This window comes from Schistocerca gregaria, chromosome 3 (genome assembly GCF_023897955.1).
Source record: "Schistocerca gregaria isolate iqSchGreg1 chromosome 3, iqSchGreg1.2, whole genome shotgun sequence".
Classification (NCBI taxonomy): Eukaryota; Metazoa; Arthropoda; class Insecta; order Orthoptera; family Acrididae; genus Schistocerca; species Schistocerca gregaria.
In genome coordinates this window covers 20724377-20740179 of record NC_064922.1, presented here as the reverse complement: position 1 = coordinate 20740179, position 15803 = coordinate 20724377, and the positions used below count along the sequence as shown (strand labels likewise).

Here is a 15803-nt window from a genome sequence, read left to right as displayed (position 1 = left end):
AAATTCTGGAGGCGCTGGGTATCGATCCCAGTACCTCTCGCACGCTAAGCGAGCGCTCTACCATCTGAGCTACGCCCACCCCCCCGACACATACAGTCATATCAACGTCACAGACCCTTGCACTCCCATTATTCCGCAGACAAACACTGCTCTCTATGTATCAGTGAGGGTGTCTTTCAGGTTTCGTGCATTCTGTATCGAATCGTAGTTGGCCACAATGAAAGTGGCACGCATAACGTCGAAAATAGAGTTCAGACACCGCTCTGAGTAAGACGAACGTGTTGTCCACCTCTAGACTTCAATGACGTTAAGCCGTGATACCTAAGACAGATCTGCACTCGATGACACCACGATAACAGCCGGTCCCCACACTTACATCTTGCTCTCCTTATGACAGTATACATCATATCAGTCTGTGACGCTGGTTTTGCAACTTCTTGCGTGCGTTTATGTTCGCTGCGACCAACACTTACCATGCACTGACCACAAAACATGGAGGAGCCGGGGCTTGAAACCGAGACCGTTCACACGCTAAGCGAACGATCTGCCAACTGAGCTACAGCTACACACACGACCAAGCCTGGCTATTCTCCATTCTTTGCGACTCTGATGTGCACGGACACGATGGTTGGTTGGTTTGTAGCGGCGAAGGTACCAGAATACAAAGGCGCGGACACGTTCATATACACAAGAGTTCCAAGTAGTTTCGATGCTCTGGTATTACGAATGCAAATTCCGTCTGTTTTGAACGTCTTAAATTGAAAGGGCGGTCACAAATTGGTCCATTTCACTCCTTGTCCACAATCACACAGCACCTGAGGTAACAAGCACATCTCAAGCCCCATTGTGCTCTCCATTGTTCATGCCAACTCAGTGCCTCGCTCTTTGCTACTGTGTCAAACTCTTGTCGTCCAACTGCAAAACACTGGGACACAACAAGTTTCCGCTTCCCCTTTGCACTGATCGTACTACGAAACGCTCCCCAAACTTGGCAATCACCCATGCAGATGACTTTTCCGACTTTACACGACGCTCACGCAACGCTCACGCTAGTGACAGCCTTATTTATAGTTCGACGTCGCGCCAAAGCGAATGAGCACATTTCGCCTACGGCTTAGGCCGCTCTTCTAGTGTGGCTGCGCTGTGTCTGCAGGCAGCGAGGGGCTGTAAGCTTCCTCTGTTCGCACCTATATCACCTGTGCTTCCTTGTCAGAGACCGACTATCGCAAAACATACAACTCACTCCATGAATTGATTGCTACGGCATCTGTTATCAGCAGTCACAACCAGCAACACCAGTAGCAGCCGACTGCACGCAAAGAATGGGAACGTGCAGTGGGATTTACGTGAAATCGGCGCAATTGTGGATGCTAATCGTTTGCTTGTATCTGCCCACACACCTCTGCCGGTTGGGAATTATTCCACTTGCATGGCAAGGTGCGCATGTAGGTGTGTTAAAAATTCTGGAGGCGCTGGGTATCGATCCCAGTACCTCTCGCACGCTAAGCGAGCGCTCTACCATCTGAGCTACGCCCACCCCCCCGGTAACTAGTAGTGCTACATACAGTCATATCAACGTCACAGACCCTTGCACTCCCATTATTCCGCAGACAAACACTACTCTCTATGTATCAGTGAGGGTGTCTTTCAGGTTTCGTGCATTCTGTATCGAATCGTAGTTGGCCACAATGAAAGTGGCACGCATAACGTCGAAAATAGAGTTCAGACACCGCTCTGAGTAAGACGAACGTGTTGTCCACCTCTAGACTTCAATGACGTTAAGCCGTGATACCTAAGACAGATCTGCACTCGATGACACCACGATAACAGCCGGTCCCCACACTTACATCTTGCTCTCCTTATGACAGTATACATCATATCAGTCTGTGACGCTGGTTTTGCAACTTCTTGCGTGCGTTTATGTTCGCTGCGACCAACACTTACCATGCACTGACCACAAAACATGGAGGAGCCGGGGCTTGAAACCGAGACCGTTCACACGCTAAGCGAACGATCTGCCAACTGAGCTACAGCTACACACACGACCAAGCCTGGCTATTCTCCATTCTTTGCGACTCTGATGTGCACGGACACGATGGTTGGTTGGTTTGTAGCGGCGAAGGTACCAGAATACAAAGGCGCGGACACGTTCATATACACAAGAGTTCCAAGTAGTTTCGATGCTCTGGTATTACGAATGCAAATTCCGTCTGTTTTGAACGTCTTAAATTGAAAGGGCGGTCACAAATTGGTCCATTTCACTCCTTGTCCACAATCACACAGCACCTGAGGTAACAAGCACATCTCAAGCCCCATTGTGCTCTCCATTGTTCATGCCAACTCAGTGCCTCGCTCTTTGCTACTGTGTCAAACTCTTGTCGTCCAACTGCAAAACACTGGGACACAACAAGTTTCCGCTTCCCCTTTGCACTGATCGTACTACGAAACGCTCCCCAAACTTGGCAATCACCCATGCAGATGACTTTTCCGACTTTACACGACGCTCACGCAACGCTCACGCTAGTGACAGCCTTATTTATAGTTCGACGTCGCGCCAAAGCGAATGAGCACATTTCGCCTACGGCTTAGGCCGCTCTTCTAGTGTGGCTGCCCTGTGTCTGCAGGCAGCGAGGGGCTGCAAGCTTCCTGTGTTCGCACCTATATCACCTGTGCTTTCGTTGTCAGAGACAGACTATCGCAAAACATACAACTCACTCCATGAATTGATTGCTACGGCATCTGTTATCAGCTGTCACAACCAGCAACACCAGTAGCAGCCGACTGCACGCAAAGAATGGGAACGTGCAGTGGGATTTACGTGAAATCGGCGCAATTGTGGATGCTAATCGTTCGCTTGTATCTGCCTACACACCTCTGCCGGTTGGGAATTATTCCACTTGCATGGCAAGGTGCGCATGTAGGTGTGTTAAAAATTCTGGAGGCGCTGGGTATCGATGCCAGTACCTCTCGCACGCTAAGCGAGCGCTCTACCATCTGAGCTACGCCCACCCCCCCGATAACTAGTAGTGCTACATAGAGTCATATCAACGTCACAGACCCTTGCACTCCCATTATTCCGCAGACAAACACTACTCTCTATGTATCAGTGAGGGTGTCTTTCAGGTTTCGTGCATTCTGTATCGAATCGTAGTTGGCCACAATGAAAGTGGCACGCATAACGTCGAAAATAGAGTTCAGACACCGCTCTGAGTAAGACGAACGTGTTGTCCACCTCTAGACTTCAATGACGTTAAGCCGTGATACCTAAGACAGATCTGCACTCGATGACACCACGATAACAGCCGGTCCCCACACTTACATCTTGCTCTCCTTATGACAGTATACATCATATCAGTCTGTGACGCTGGTTTTGCAACTTCTTGCGTGCGTTTATGTTCGCTGCGACCAACACTTACCATGCACTGACCACAAAACATGGAGGAGCCGGGGCTTGAAACCGAGACCGTTCACACGCTAAGCGAACGATCTGCCAACTGAGCTACAGCTACACACACGACCAAGCCTGGCTATTCTCCATTCTTTGCGACTCTGATGTGCACGGACACGATGGTTGGTTGGTTTGTAGCGGCGAAGGTACCAGAATACAAAGGCGAGGACACGTTCATATACACAAGAGTTCCAAGTAGTTTCGATGCTCTGGTATTACGAATGCAAATTCCGTCTGTTTTGAACGTCTTAAATTGAAAGGGCGGTCACAAATTGGTCCATTTCACTCCTTGTCCACAATCACACAGCACCTGAGGTAACAAGCACATCTCAAGCCCCATTGTGCTCTCCATTGTTCATGCCAACTCAGTGCCTCGCTCTTTGCTACTGTGTCAAACTCTTGTCGTCCAACTGCAAAACACTGGGACACAACAAGTTTCCGCTTCCCCTTTGCACTGATCGTACTACGAAACGCTCCCCAAACTTGGCAATCACCCATGCAGATGACTTTTCCGACTTAACACGACGCTCACGCAACGCTCACGCTAGTGACAGCCTTATTTATAGTTCGACGTCGCGCCAAAGCGAATGAGCACATTTCGCCTACGGCTTAGGCCGCTCTTCTAGTGTGGCTGCCCTGTGTCTGCAGGCAGCGAGGGGCTGCAAGCTTCCTGTGTTCGCACCTATATCACCTGTGCTTTCGTTGTCAGAGACAGACTATCGCAAAACATACAACTCACTCCATGAATTGATTGCTACGGCATCTGTTATCAGCAGTCACAACCAGCAACACCAGTAGCAGCCGACTGCACGCAAAGAATGGGAACGTGCAGTGGGATTTACGTGAAATCGGCGCAATTGTGGATGCTAATCGTTCGCTTGTATCTGCCTACACACCTCTGCCGGTTGGGAATTATTCCACTTGCATGGCAAGGTGCGCATGTAGGAGTGTTAAAAATTCTGGAGGCGCTGGGTATCGATCCCAGTACCTCTCGCACGCTAAGCGAGCGCTCTACCATCTGAGCTACGCCCACCCCCCCGACACATACAGTCATATCAACGTCACAGACCCTTGCACTCCCATTATTCCGCAGACAAACACTGCTCTCTATGTATCAGTGAGGGTGTCTTTCAGGTTTCGTGCATTCTGTATCGAATCGTAGTTGGCCACAATGAAAGTGGCACGCATAACGTCGAAAATAGAGTTCAGACACCGCTCTGAGTAAGACGAACGTGTTGTCCACCTCTAGACTTCAATGACGTTAAGCCGTGATACCTAAGACAGATCTGCACTCGATGACACCACGATAACAGCCGGTCCCCACACTTACATCTTGCTCTCCTTATGACAGTATACATCATATCAGTCTGTGACGCTGGTTTTGCAACTTCTTGCGTGCGTTTATGTTCGCTGCGACCAACACTTACCATGCACTGACCACAAAACATGGAGGAGCCGGGGCTTGAAACCGAGACCGTTCACACGCTAAGCGAACGATCTGCCAACTGAGCTACAGCTACACACACGACCAAGCCTGGCTATTCTCCATTCTTTGCGACTCTGATGTGCACGGACACGATGGTTGGTTGGTTTGTAGCGGCGAAGGTACCAGAATACAAAGGCGCGGACACGTTCATATACACAAGAGTTCCAAGTAGTTTCGATGCTCTGGTATTACGAATGCAAATTCCGTCTGTTTTGAACGTCTTAAATTGAAAGGGCGGTCACAAATTGGTCCATTTCACTCCTTGTCCACAATCACACAGCACCTGAGGTAACAAGCACATCTCAAGCCCCATTGTGCTCTCCATTGTTCATGCCAACTCAGTGCCTCGCTCTTTGCTACTGTGTCAAACTCTTGTCGTCCAACTGCAAAACACTGGGACACAACAAGTTTCCGCTTCCCCTTTGCACTGATCGTACTACGAAACGCTCCCCAAACTTGGCAATCACCCATGCAGATGACTTTTCCGACTTTACACGACGCTCACGCAACGCTCACGCTAGTGACAGCCTTATTTATAGTTCGACGTCGCGCCAAAGCGAATGAGCACATTTCGCCTACGGCTTAGGCCGCTCTTCTAGTGTGGCTGCCCTGTGTCTGCAGGCAGCGAGGGGCTGCAAGCTTCCTGTGTTCGCACCTATATCACCTGTGCTTTCGTTGTCAGAGACAGACTATCGCAAAACATACAACTCACTCCATGAATTGATTGCTACGGCATCTGTTATCAGCAGTCACAACCAGCAACACCAGTAGCAGCCGACTGCACGCAAAGAATGGGAACGTGCAGTGGGATTTACGTGAAATCGGCGCAATTGTGGATGCTAATCGTTCGCTTGTATCTGCCTACACACCTCTGCCGGTTGGGAATTATTCCACTTGCATGGCAAGGTGCGCATGTAGGAGTGTTAAAAATTCTGGAGGCGCTGGGTATCGATCCCAGTACCTCTCGCACGCTAAGCGAGCGCTCTACCATCTGAGCTACGCCCACCCCCCCGACACATACAGTCATATCAACGTCACAGACCCTTGCACTCCCATTATTCCGCAGACAAACACTGCTCTCTATGTATCAGTGAGGGTGTCTTTCAGGTTTCGTGCATTCTGTATCGAATCGTAGTTGGCCACAATGAAAGTGGCACGCATAACGTCGAAAATAGAGTTCAGACACCGCTCTGAGTAAGACGAACGTGTTGTCCACCTCTAGACTTCAATGACGTTAAGCCGTGATACCTAAGACAGATCTGCACTCGATGACACCACGATAACAGCCGGTCCCCACACTTACATCTTGCTCTCCTTATGACAGTATACATCATATCAGTCTGTGACGCTGGTTTTGCAACTTCTTGCGTGCGTTTATGTTCGCTGCGACCAACACTTACCATGCACTGACCACAAAACATGGAGGAGCCGGGGCTTGAAACCGAGACCGTTCACACGCTAAGCGAACGATCTGCCAACTGAGCTACAGCTACACACACGACCAAGCCTGGCTATTCTCCATTCTTTGCGACTCTGATGTGCACGGACACGATGGTTGGTTGGTTTGTAGCGGCGAAGGTACCAGAATACAAAGGCGCGGACACGTTCATATACACAAGAGTTCCAAGTAGTTTCGATGCTCTGGTATTACGAATGCAAATTCCGTCTGTTTTGAACGTCTTAAATTGAAAGGGCGGTCACAAATTGGTCCATTTCACTCCTTGTCCACAATCACACAGCACCTGAGGTAACAAGCACATCTCAAGCCCCATTGTGCTCTCCATTGTTCATGCCAACTCAGTGCCTCGCTCTTTGCTACTGTGTCAAACTCTTGTCGTCCAACTGCAAAACACTGGGACACAACAAGTTTCCGCTTCCCCTTTGCACTGATCGTACTACGAAACGCTCCCCAAACTTGGCAATCACCCATGCAGATGACTTTTCCGACTTTACACGACGCTCACGCAACGCTCACGCTAGTGACAGCCTTATTTATAGTTCGACGTCGCGCCAAAGCGAATGAGCACATTTCGCCTACGGCTTAGGCCGCTCTTCTAGTGTGGCTGCGCTGTGTCTGCAGGCAGCGAGGGGCTGTAAGCTTCCTCTGTTCGCACCTATATCACCTGTGCTTCCTTGTCAGAGACCGACTATCGCAAAACATACAACTCACTCCATGAATTGATTGCTACGGCATCTGTTATCAGCAGTCACAACCAGCAACACCAGTAGCAGCCGACTGCACGCAAAGAATGGGAACGTGCAGTGGGATTTACGTGAAATCGGCGCAATTGTGGATGCTAATCGTTTGCTTGTATCTGCCCACACACCTCTGCCGGTTGGGAATTATTCCACTTGCATGGCAAGGTGCGCATGTAGGTGTGTTAAAAATTCTGGAGGCGCTGGGTATCGATCCCAGTACCTCTCGCACGCTAAGCGAGCGCTCTACCATCTGAGCTACGCCCACCCCCCCGGTAACTAGTAGTGCTACATACAGTCATATCAACGTCACAGACCCTTGCACTCCCATTATTCCGCAGACAAACACTACTCTCTATGTATCAGTGAGGGTGTCTTTCAGGTTTCGTGCATTCTGTATCGAATCGTAGTTGGCCACAATGAAAGTGGCACGCATAACGTCGAAAATAGAGTTCAGACACCGCTCTGAGTAAGACGAACGTGTTGTCCACCTCTAGACTTCAATGACGTTAAGCCGTGATACCTAAGACAGATCTGCACTCGATGACACCACGATAACAGCCGGTCCCCACACTTACATCTTGCTCTCCTTATGACAGTATACATCATATCAGTCTGTGACGCTGGTTTTGCAACTTCTTGCGTGCGTTTATGTTCGCTGCGACCAACACTTACCATGCACTGACCACAAAACATGGAGGAGCCGGGGCTTGAAACCGAGACCGTTCACACGCTAAGCGAACGATCTGCCAACTGAGCTACAGCTACACACACGACCAAGCCTGGCTATTCTCCATTCTTTGCGACTCTGATGTGCACGGACACGATGGTTGGTTGGTTTGTAGCGGCGAAGGTACCAGAATACAAAGGCGCGGACACGTTCATATACACAAGAGTTCCAAGTAGTTTCGATGCTCTGGTATTACGAATGCAAATTCCGTCTGTTTTGAACGTCTTAAATTGAAAGGGCGGTCACAAATTGGTCCATTTCACTCCTTGTCCACAATCACACAGCACCTGAGGTAACAAGCACATCTCAAGCCCCATTGTGCTCTCCATTGTTCATGCCAACTCAGTGCCTCGCTCTTTGCTACTGTGTCAAACTCTTGTCGTCCAACTGCAAAACACTGGGACACAACAAGTTTCCGCTTCCCCTTTGCACTGATCGTACTACGAAACGCTCCCCAAACTTGGCAATCACCCATGCAGATGACTTTTCCGACTTTACACGACGCTCACGCAACGCTCACGCTAGTGACAGCCTTATTTATAGTTCGACGTCGCGCCAAAGCGAATGAGCACATTTCGCCTACGGCTTAGGCCGCTCTTCTAGTGTGGCTGCCCTGTGTCTGCAGGCAGCGAGGGGCTGCAAGCTTCCTGTGTTCGCACCTATATCACCTGTGCTTTCGTTGTCAGAGACAGACTATCGCAAAACATACAACTCACTCCATGAATTGATTGCTACGGCATCTGTTATCAGCAGTCACAACCAGCAACACCAGTAGCAGCCGACTGCACGCAAAGAATGGGAACGTGCAGTGGGATTTACGTGAAATCGGCGCAATTGTGGATGCTAATCGTTCGCTTGTATCTGCCTACACACCTCTGCCGGTTGGGAATTATTCCACTTGCATGGCAAGGTGCGCATGTAGGAGTGTTAAAAATTCTGGAGGCGCTGGGTATCGATCCCAGTACCTCTCGCACGCTAAGCGAGCGCTCTACCATCTGAGCTACGCCCACCCCCCCGACACATACAGTCATATCAACGTCACAGACCCTTGCACTCCCATTATTCCGCAGACAAACACTGCTCTCTATGTATCAGTGAGGGTGTCTTTCAGGTTTCGTGCATTCTGTATCGAATCGTAGTTGGCCACAATGAAAGTGGCACGCATAACGTCGAAAATAGAGTTCAGACACCGCTCTGAGTAAGACGAACGTGTTGTCCACCTCTAGACTTCAATGACGTTAAGCCGTGATACCTAAGACAGATCTGCACTCGATGACACCACGATAACAGCCGGTCCCCACACTTACATCTTGCTCTCCTTATGACAGTATACATCATATCAGTCTGTGACGCTGGTTTTGCAACTTCTTGCGTGCGTTTATGTTCGCTGCGACCAACACTTACCATGCACTGACCACAAAACATGGAGGAGCCGGGGCTTGAAACCGAGACCGTTCACACGCTAAGCGAACGATCTGCCAACTGAGCTACAGCTACACACACGACCAAGCCTGGCTATTCTCCATTCTTTGCGACTCTGATGTGCACGGACACGATGGTTGGTTGGTTTGTAGCGGCGAAGGTACCAGAATACAAAGGCGCGGACACGTTCATATACACAAGAGTTCCAAGTAGTTTCGATGCTCTGGTATTACGAATGCAAATTCCGTCTGTTTTGAACGTCTTAAATTGAAAGGGCGGTCACAAATTGGTCCATTTCACTCCTTGTCCACAATCACACAGCACCTGAGGTAACAAGCACATCTCAAGCCCCATTGTGCTCTCCATTGTTCATGCCAACTCAGTGCCTCGCTCTTTGCTACTGTGTCAAACTCTTGTCGTCCAACTGCAAAACACTGGGACACAACAAGTTTCCGCTTCCCCTTTGCACTGATCGTACTACGAAACGCTCCCCAAACTTGGCAATCACCCATGCAGATGACTTTTCCGACTTTACACGACGCTCACGCAACGCTCACGCTAGTGACAGCCTTATTTATAGTTCGACGTCGCGCCAAAGCGAATGAGCACATTTCGCCTACGGCTTAGGCCGCTCTTCTAGTGTGGCTGCGCTGTGTCTGCAGGCAGCGAGGGGCTGTAAGCTTCCTCTGTTCGCACCTATATCACCTGTGCTTCCTTGTCAGAGACCGACTATCGCAAAACATACAACTCACTCCATGAATTGATTGCTACGGCATCTGTTATCAGCAGTCACAACCAGCAACACCAGTAGCAGCCGACTGCACGCAAAGAATGGGAACGTGCAGTGGGATTTACGTGAAATCGGCGCAATTGTGGATGCTAATCGTTCGCTTGTATCTGCCCACACACCTCTGCCGGTTGGGAATTATTCCACTTGCATGGCAAGGTGCGCATGTAGGTGTGTTAAAAATTCTGGAGGCGCTGGGTATCGATCCCAGTACCTCTCGCACGCTAAGCGAGCGCTCTACCATCTGAGCTACGCCCACCCCCCCGGTAACTAGTAGTGCTACATACAGTCATATCAACGTCACAGACCCTTGCACTCCCATTATTCCGCAGACAAACACTACTCTCTATGTATCAGTGAGGGTGTCTTTCAGGTTTCGTGCATTCTGTATCGAATCGTAGTTGGCCACAATGAAAGTGGCACGCATAACGTCGAAAATAGAGTTCAGACACCGCTCTGAGTAAGACGAACGTGTTGTCCACCTCTAGACTTCAATGACGTTAAGCCGTGATACCTAAGACAGATCTGCACTCGATGACACCACGATAACAGCCGGTCCCCACACTTACATCTTGCTCTCCTTATGACAGTATACATCATATCAGTCTGTGACGCTGGTTTTGCAACTTCTTGCGTGCGTTTATGTTCGCTGCGACCAACACTTACCATGCACTGACCACAAAACATGGAGGAGCCGGGGCTTGAAACCGAGACCGTTCACACGCTAAGCGAACGATCTGCCAACTGAGCTACAGCTACACACACGACCAAGCCTGGCTATTCTCCATTCTTTGCGACTCTGATGTGCACGGACACGATGGTTGGTTGGTTTGTAGCGGCGAAGGTACCAGAATACAAAGGCGCGGACACGTTCATATACACAAGAGTTCCAAGTAGTTTCGATGCTCTGGTATTACGAATGCAAATTCCGTCTGTTTTGAACGTCTTAAATTGAAAGGGCGGTCACAAATTGGTCCATTTCACTCCTTGTCCACAATCACACAGCACCTGAGGTAACAAGCACATCTCAAGCCCCATTGTGCTCTCCATTGTTCATGCCAACTCAGTGCCTCGCTCTTTGCTACTGTGTCAAACTCTTGTCGTCCAACTGCAAAACACTGGGACACAACAAGTTTCCGCTTCCCCTTTGCACTGATCGTACTACGAAACGCTCCCCAAACTTGGCAATCACCCATGCAGATGACTTTTCCGACTTTACACGACGCTCACGCAACGCTCACGCTAGTGACAGCCTTATTTATAGTTCGACGTCGCGCCAAAGCGAATGAGCACATTTCGCCTACGGCTTAGGCCGCTCTTCTAGTGTGGCTGCCCTGTGTCTGCAGGCAGCGAGGGGCTGCAAGCTTCCTGTGTTCGCACCTATATCACCTGTGCTTTCGTTGTCAGAGACAGACTATCGCAAAACATACAACTCACTCCATGAATTGATTGCTACGGCATCTGTTATCAGCTGTCACAACCAGCAACACCAGTAGCAGCCGACTGCACGCAAAGAATGGGAACGTGCAGTGGGATTTACGTGAAATCGGCGCAATTGTGGATGCTAATCGTTCGCTTGTATCTGCCTACACACCTCTGCCGGTTGGGAATTATTCCACTTGCATGGCAAGGTGCGCATGTAGGTGTGTTAAAAATTCTGGAGGCGCTGGGTATCGATGCCAGTACCTCTCGCACGCTAAGCGAGCGCTCTACCATCTGAGCTACGCCCACCCCCCCGATAACTAGTAGTGCTACATAGAGTCATATCAACGTCACAGACCCTTGCACTCCCATTATTCCGCAGACAAACACTACTCTCTATGTATCAGTGAGGGTGTCTTTCAGGTTTCGTGCATTCTGTATCGAATCGTAGTTGGCCACAATGAAAGTGGCACGCATAACGTCGAAAATAGAGTTCAGACACCGCTCTGAGTAAGACGAACGTGTTGTCCACCTCTAGACTTCAATGACGTTAAGCCGTGATACCTAAGACAGATCTGCACTCGATGACACCACGATAACAGCCGGTCCCCACACTTACATCTTGCTCTCCTTATGACAGTATACATCATATCAGTCTGTGACGCTGGTTTTGCAACTTCTTGCGTGCGTTTATGTTCGCTGCGACCAACACTTACCATGCACTGACCACAAAACATGGAGGAGCCGGGGCTTGAAACCGAGACCGTTCACACGCTAAGCGAACGATCTGCCAACTGAGCTACAGCTACACACACGACCAAGCCTGGCTATTCTCCATTCTTTGCGACTCTGATGTGCACGGACACGATGGTTGGTTGGTTTGTAGCGGCGAAGGTACCAGAATACAAAGGCGAGGACACGTTCATATACACAAGAGTTCCAAGTAGTTTCGATGCTCTGGTATTACGAATGCAAATTCCGTCTGTTTTGAACGTCTTAAATTGAAAGGGCGGTCACAAATTGGTCCATTTCACTCCTTGTCCACAATCACACAGCACCTGAGGTAACAAGCACATCTCAAGCCCCATTGTGCTCTCCATTGTTCATGCCAACTCAGTGCCTCGCTCTTTGCTACTGTGTCAAACTCTTGTCGTCCAACTGCAAAACACTGGGACACAACAAGTTTCCGCTTCCCCTTTGCACTGATCGTACTACGAAACGCTCCCCAAACTTGGCAATCACCCATGCAGATGACTTTTCCGACTTTACACGACGCTCACGCAACGCTCACGCTAGTGACAGCCTTATTTATAGTTCGACGTCGCGCCAAAGCGAATGAGCACATTTCGCCTACGGCTTAGGCCGCTCTTCTAGTGTGGCTGCCCTGTGTCTGCAGGCAGCGAGGGGCTGCAAGCTTCCTGTGTTCGCACCTATATCACCTGTGCTTTCGTTGTCAGAGACAGACTATCGCAAAACATACAACTCACTCCATGAATTGATTGCTACGGCATCTGTTATCAGCAGTCACAACCAGCAACACCAGTAGCAGCCGACTGCACGCAAAGAATGGGAACGTGCAGTGGGATTTACGTGAAATCGGCGCAATTGTGGATGCTAATCGTTCGCTTGTATCTGCCTACACACCTCTGCCGGTTGGGAATTATTCCACTTGCATGGCAAGGTGCGCATGTAGGAGTGTTAAAAATTCTGGAGGCGCTGGGTATCGATCCCAGTACCTCTCGCACGCTAAGCGAGCGCTCTACCATCTGAGCTACGCCCACCCCCCCGACACATACAGTCATATCAACGTCACAGACCCTTGCACTCCCATTATTCCGCAGACAAACACTGCTCTCTATGTATCAGTGAGGGTGTCTTTCAGGTTTCGTGCATTCTGTATCGAATCGTAGTTGGCCACAATGAAAGTGGCACGCATAACGTCGAAAATAGAGTTCAGACACCGCTCTGAGTAAGACGAACGTGTTGTCCACCTCTAGACTTCAATGACGTTAAGCCGTGATACCTAAGACAGATCTGCACTCGATGACACCACGATAACAGCCGGTCCCCACACTTACATCTTGCTCTCCTTATGACAGTATACATCATATCAGTCTGTGACGCTGGTTTTGCAACTTCTTGCGTGCGTTTATGTTCGCTGCGACCAACACTTACCATGCACTGACCACAAAACATGGAGGAGCCGGGGCTTGAAACCGAGACCGTTCACACGCTAAGCGAACGATCTGCCAACTGAGCTACAGCTACACACACGACCAAGCCTGGCTATTCTCCATTCTTTGCGACTCTGATGTGCACGGACACGATGGTTGGTTGGTTTGTAGCGGCGAAGGTACCAGAATACAAAGGCGCGGACACGTTCATATACACAAGAGTTCCAAGTAGTTTCGATGCTCTGGTATTACGAATGCAAATTCCGTCTGTTTTGAACGTCTTAAATTGAAAGGGCGGTCACAAATTGGTCCATTTCACTCCTTGTCCACAATCACACAGCACCTGAGGTAACAAGCACATCTCAAGCCCCATTGTGCTCTCCATTGTTCATGCCAACTCAGTGCCTCGCTCTTTGCTACTGTGTCAAACTCTTGTCGTCCAACTGCAAAACACTGGGACACAACAAGTTTCCGCTTCCCCTTTGCACTGATCGTACTACGAAACGCTCCCCAAACTTGGCAATCACCCATGCAGATGACTTTTCCGACTTTACACGACGCTCACGCAACGCTCACGCTAGTGACAGCCTTATTTATAGTTCGACGTCGCGCCAAAGCGAATGAGCACATTTCGCCTACGGCTTAGGCCGCTCTTCTAGTGTGGCTGCCCTGTGTCTGCAGGCAGCGAGGGGCTGCAAGCTTCCTGTGTTCGCACCTATATCACCTGTGCTTTCGTTGTCAGAGACAGACTATCGCAAAACATACAACTCACTCCATGAATTGATTGCTACGGCATCTGTTATCAGCAGTCACAACCAGCAACACCAGTAGCAGCCGACTGCACGCAAAGAATGGGAACGTGCAGTGGGATTTACGTGAAATCGGCGCAATTGTGGATGCTAATCGTTCGCTTGTATCTGCCTACACACCTCTGCCGGTTGGGAATTATTCCACTTGCATGGCAAGGTGCGCATGTAGGAGTGTTAAAAATTCTGGAGGCGCTGGGTATCGATCCCAGTACCTCTCGCACGCTAAGCGAGCGCTCTACCATCTGAGCTACGCCCACCCCCCCGGACACATACAGTCATATCAACGTCACAGACCCTTGCACTCCCATTATTCCGCAGACAAACACTGCTCTCTATGTATCAGTGAGGGTGTCTTTCAGGTTTCGTGCATTCTGTATCGAATCGTAGTTGGCCACAATGAAAGTGGCACGCATAACGTCGAAAATAGAGTTCAGACACCGCTCTGAGTAAGACGAACGTGTTGTCCACCTCTAGACTTCAATGACGTTAAGCCGTGATACCTAAGACAGATCTGCACTCGATGACACCACGATAACAGCCGGTCCCCACACTTACATCTTGCTCTCCTTATGACAGTATACATCATATCAGTCTGTGACGCTGGTTTTGCAACTTCTTGCGTGCGTTTATGTTCGCTGCGACCAACACTTACCATGCACTGACCACAAAACATGGAGGAGCCGGGGCTTGAAACCGAGACCGTTCACACGCTAAGCGAACGATCTGCCAACTGAGCTACAGCTACACACACGACCAAGCCTGGCTATTCTCCATTCTTTGCGACTCTGATGTGCACGGACACGATGGTTGGTTGGTTTGTAGCGGCGAAGGTACCAGAATACAAAGGCGCGGACACGTTCATATACACAAGAGTTCCAAGTAGTTTCGATGCTCTGGTATTACGAATGCAAATTCCGTCTGTTTTGAACGTCTTAAATTGAAAGGGCGGTCACAAATTGGTCCATTTCACTCCTTGTCCACAATCACACAGCACCTGAGGTAACAAGCACATCTCAAGCCCCATTGTGCTCTCCATTGTTCATGCCAACTCAGTGCCTCGCTCTTTGCTACTGTGTCAAACTCTTGTCGTCCAACTGCAAAACACTGGGACACAACAAGTTTCCGCTTCCCCTTTGCACTGATCGTACTACGAAACGCTCCCCAAACTTGGCAATCACCCATGCAGATGACTTTTCCGACTTTACACGACGCTCACGCAACGCTCACGCTAGTGACAGCCTTATTTATAGTTCGACGTCGCGCCAAAGCGAATGAGCACATTTCGCCTACGGCTTAGGCCGCTCTTCTAGTGTGGCTGCGCTGTGTCTG

The 15803-nt window shown here is 49.7% G+C and overlaps 9 non-coding genes across 9 annotated transcripts; all 9 read right to left on the bottom strand.

Annotated features, from left to right (window-relative positions):
• Nucleotides 1-6: 6 nt before the first annotated feature.
• On the bottom strand, nt 7-80 carry Trnaa-agc (transfer RNA alanine (anticodon AGC)). Its single transcript has one exon. It is a non-coding gene; the product is annotated as a tRNA-Ala (tRNA).
• A 1384-nt stretch (nt 81-1464) lies between these two features.
• Nucleotides 1465-1538, bottom strand: Trnaa-agc (transfer RNA alanine (anticodon AGC)). Its single transcript has one exon. It is a non-coding gene; the product is annotated as a tRNA-Ala (tRNA).
• Nucleotides 1539-4408: 2870 nt separating this feature from the next.
• On the bottom strand, nt 4409-4482 carry Trnaa-agc (transfer RNA alanine (anticodon AGC)). Its single transcript has one exon. It is a non-coding gene; the product is annotated as a tRNA-Ala (tRNA).
• A 1385-nt stretch (nt 4483-5867) lies between these two features.
• On the bottom strand, nt 5868-5941 carry Trnaa-agc (transfer RNA alanine (anticodon AGC)). Its single transcript has one exon. It is a non-coding gene; the product is annotated as a tRNA-Ala (tRNA).
• Nucleotides 5942-7325: 1384 nt separating this feature from the next.
• Nucleotides 7326-7399, bottom strand: Trnaa-agc (transfer RNA alanine (anticodon AGC)). The gene has a single exon. It is a non-coding gene; the product is annotated as a tRNA-Ala (tRNA).
• Nucleotides 7400-8797: 1398 nt separating this feature from the next.
• On the bottom strand, nt 8798-8871 carry Trnaa-agc (transfer RNA alanine (anticodon AGC)). The gene has a single exon. It is a non-coding gene; the product is annotated as a tRNA-Ala (tRNA).
• A 1384-nt stretch (nt 8872-10255) lies between these two features.
• On the bottom strand, nt 10256-10329 carry Trnaa-agc (transfer RNA alanine (anticodon AGC)). The gene has a single exon. It is a non-coding gene; the product is annotated as a tRNA-Ala (tRNA).
• Nucleotides 10330-13199: 2870 nt separating this feature from the next.
• Nucleotides 13200-13273, bottom strand: Trnaa-agc (transfer RNA alanine (anticodon AGC)). Its single transcript has one exon. It is a non-coding gene; the product is annotated as a tRNA-Ala (tRNA).
• Nucleotides 13274-14658: 1385 nt separating this feature from the next.
• Trnaa-agc (transfer RNA alanine (anticodon AGC)) lies at nt 14659-14732 on the bottom strand. The gene has a single exon. It is a non-coding gene; the product is annotated as a tRNA-Ala (tRNA).
• Nucleotides 14733-15803: the final 1071 nt, after the last annotated feature.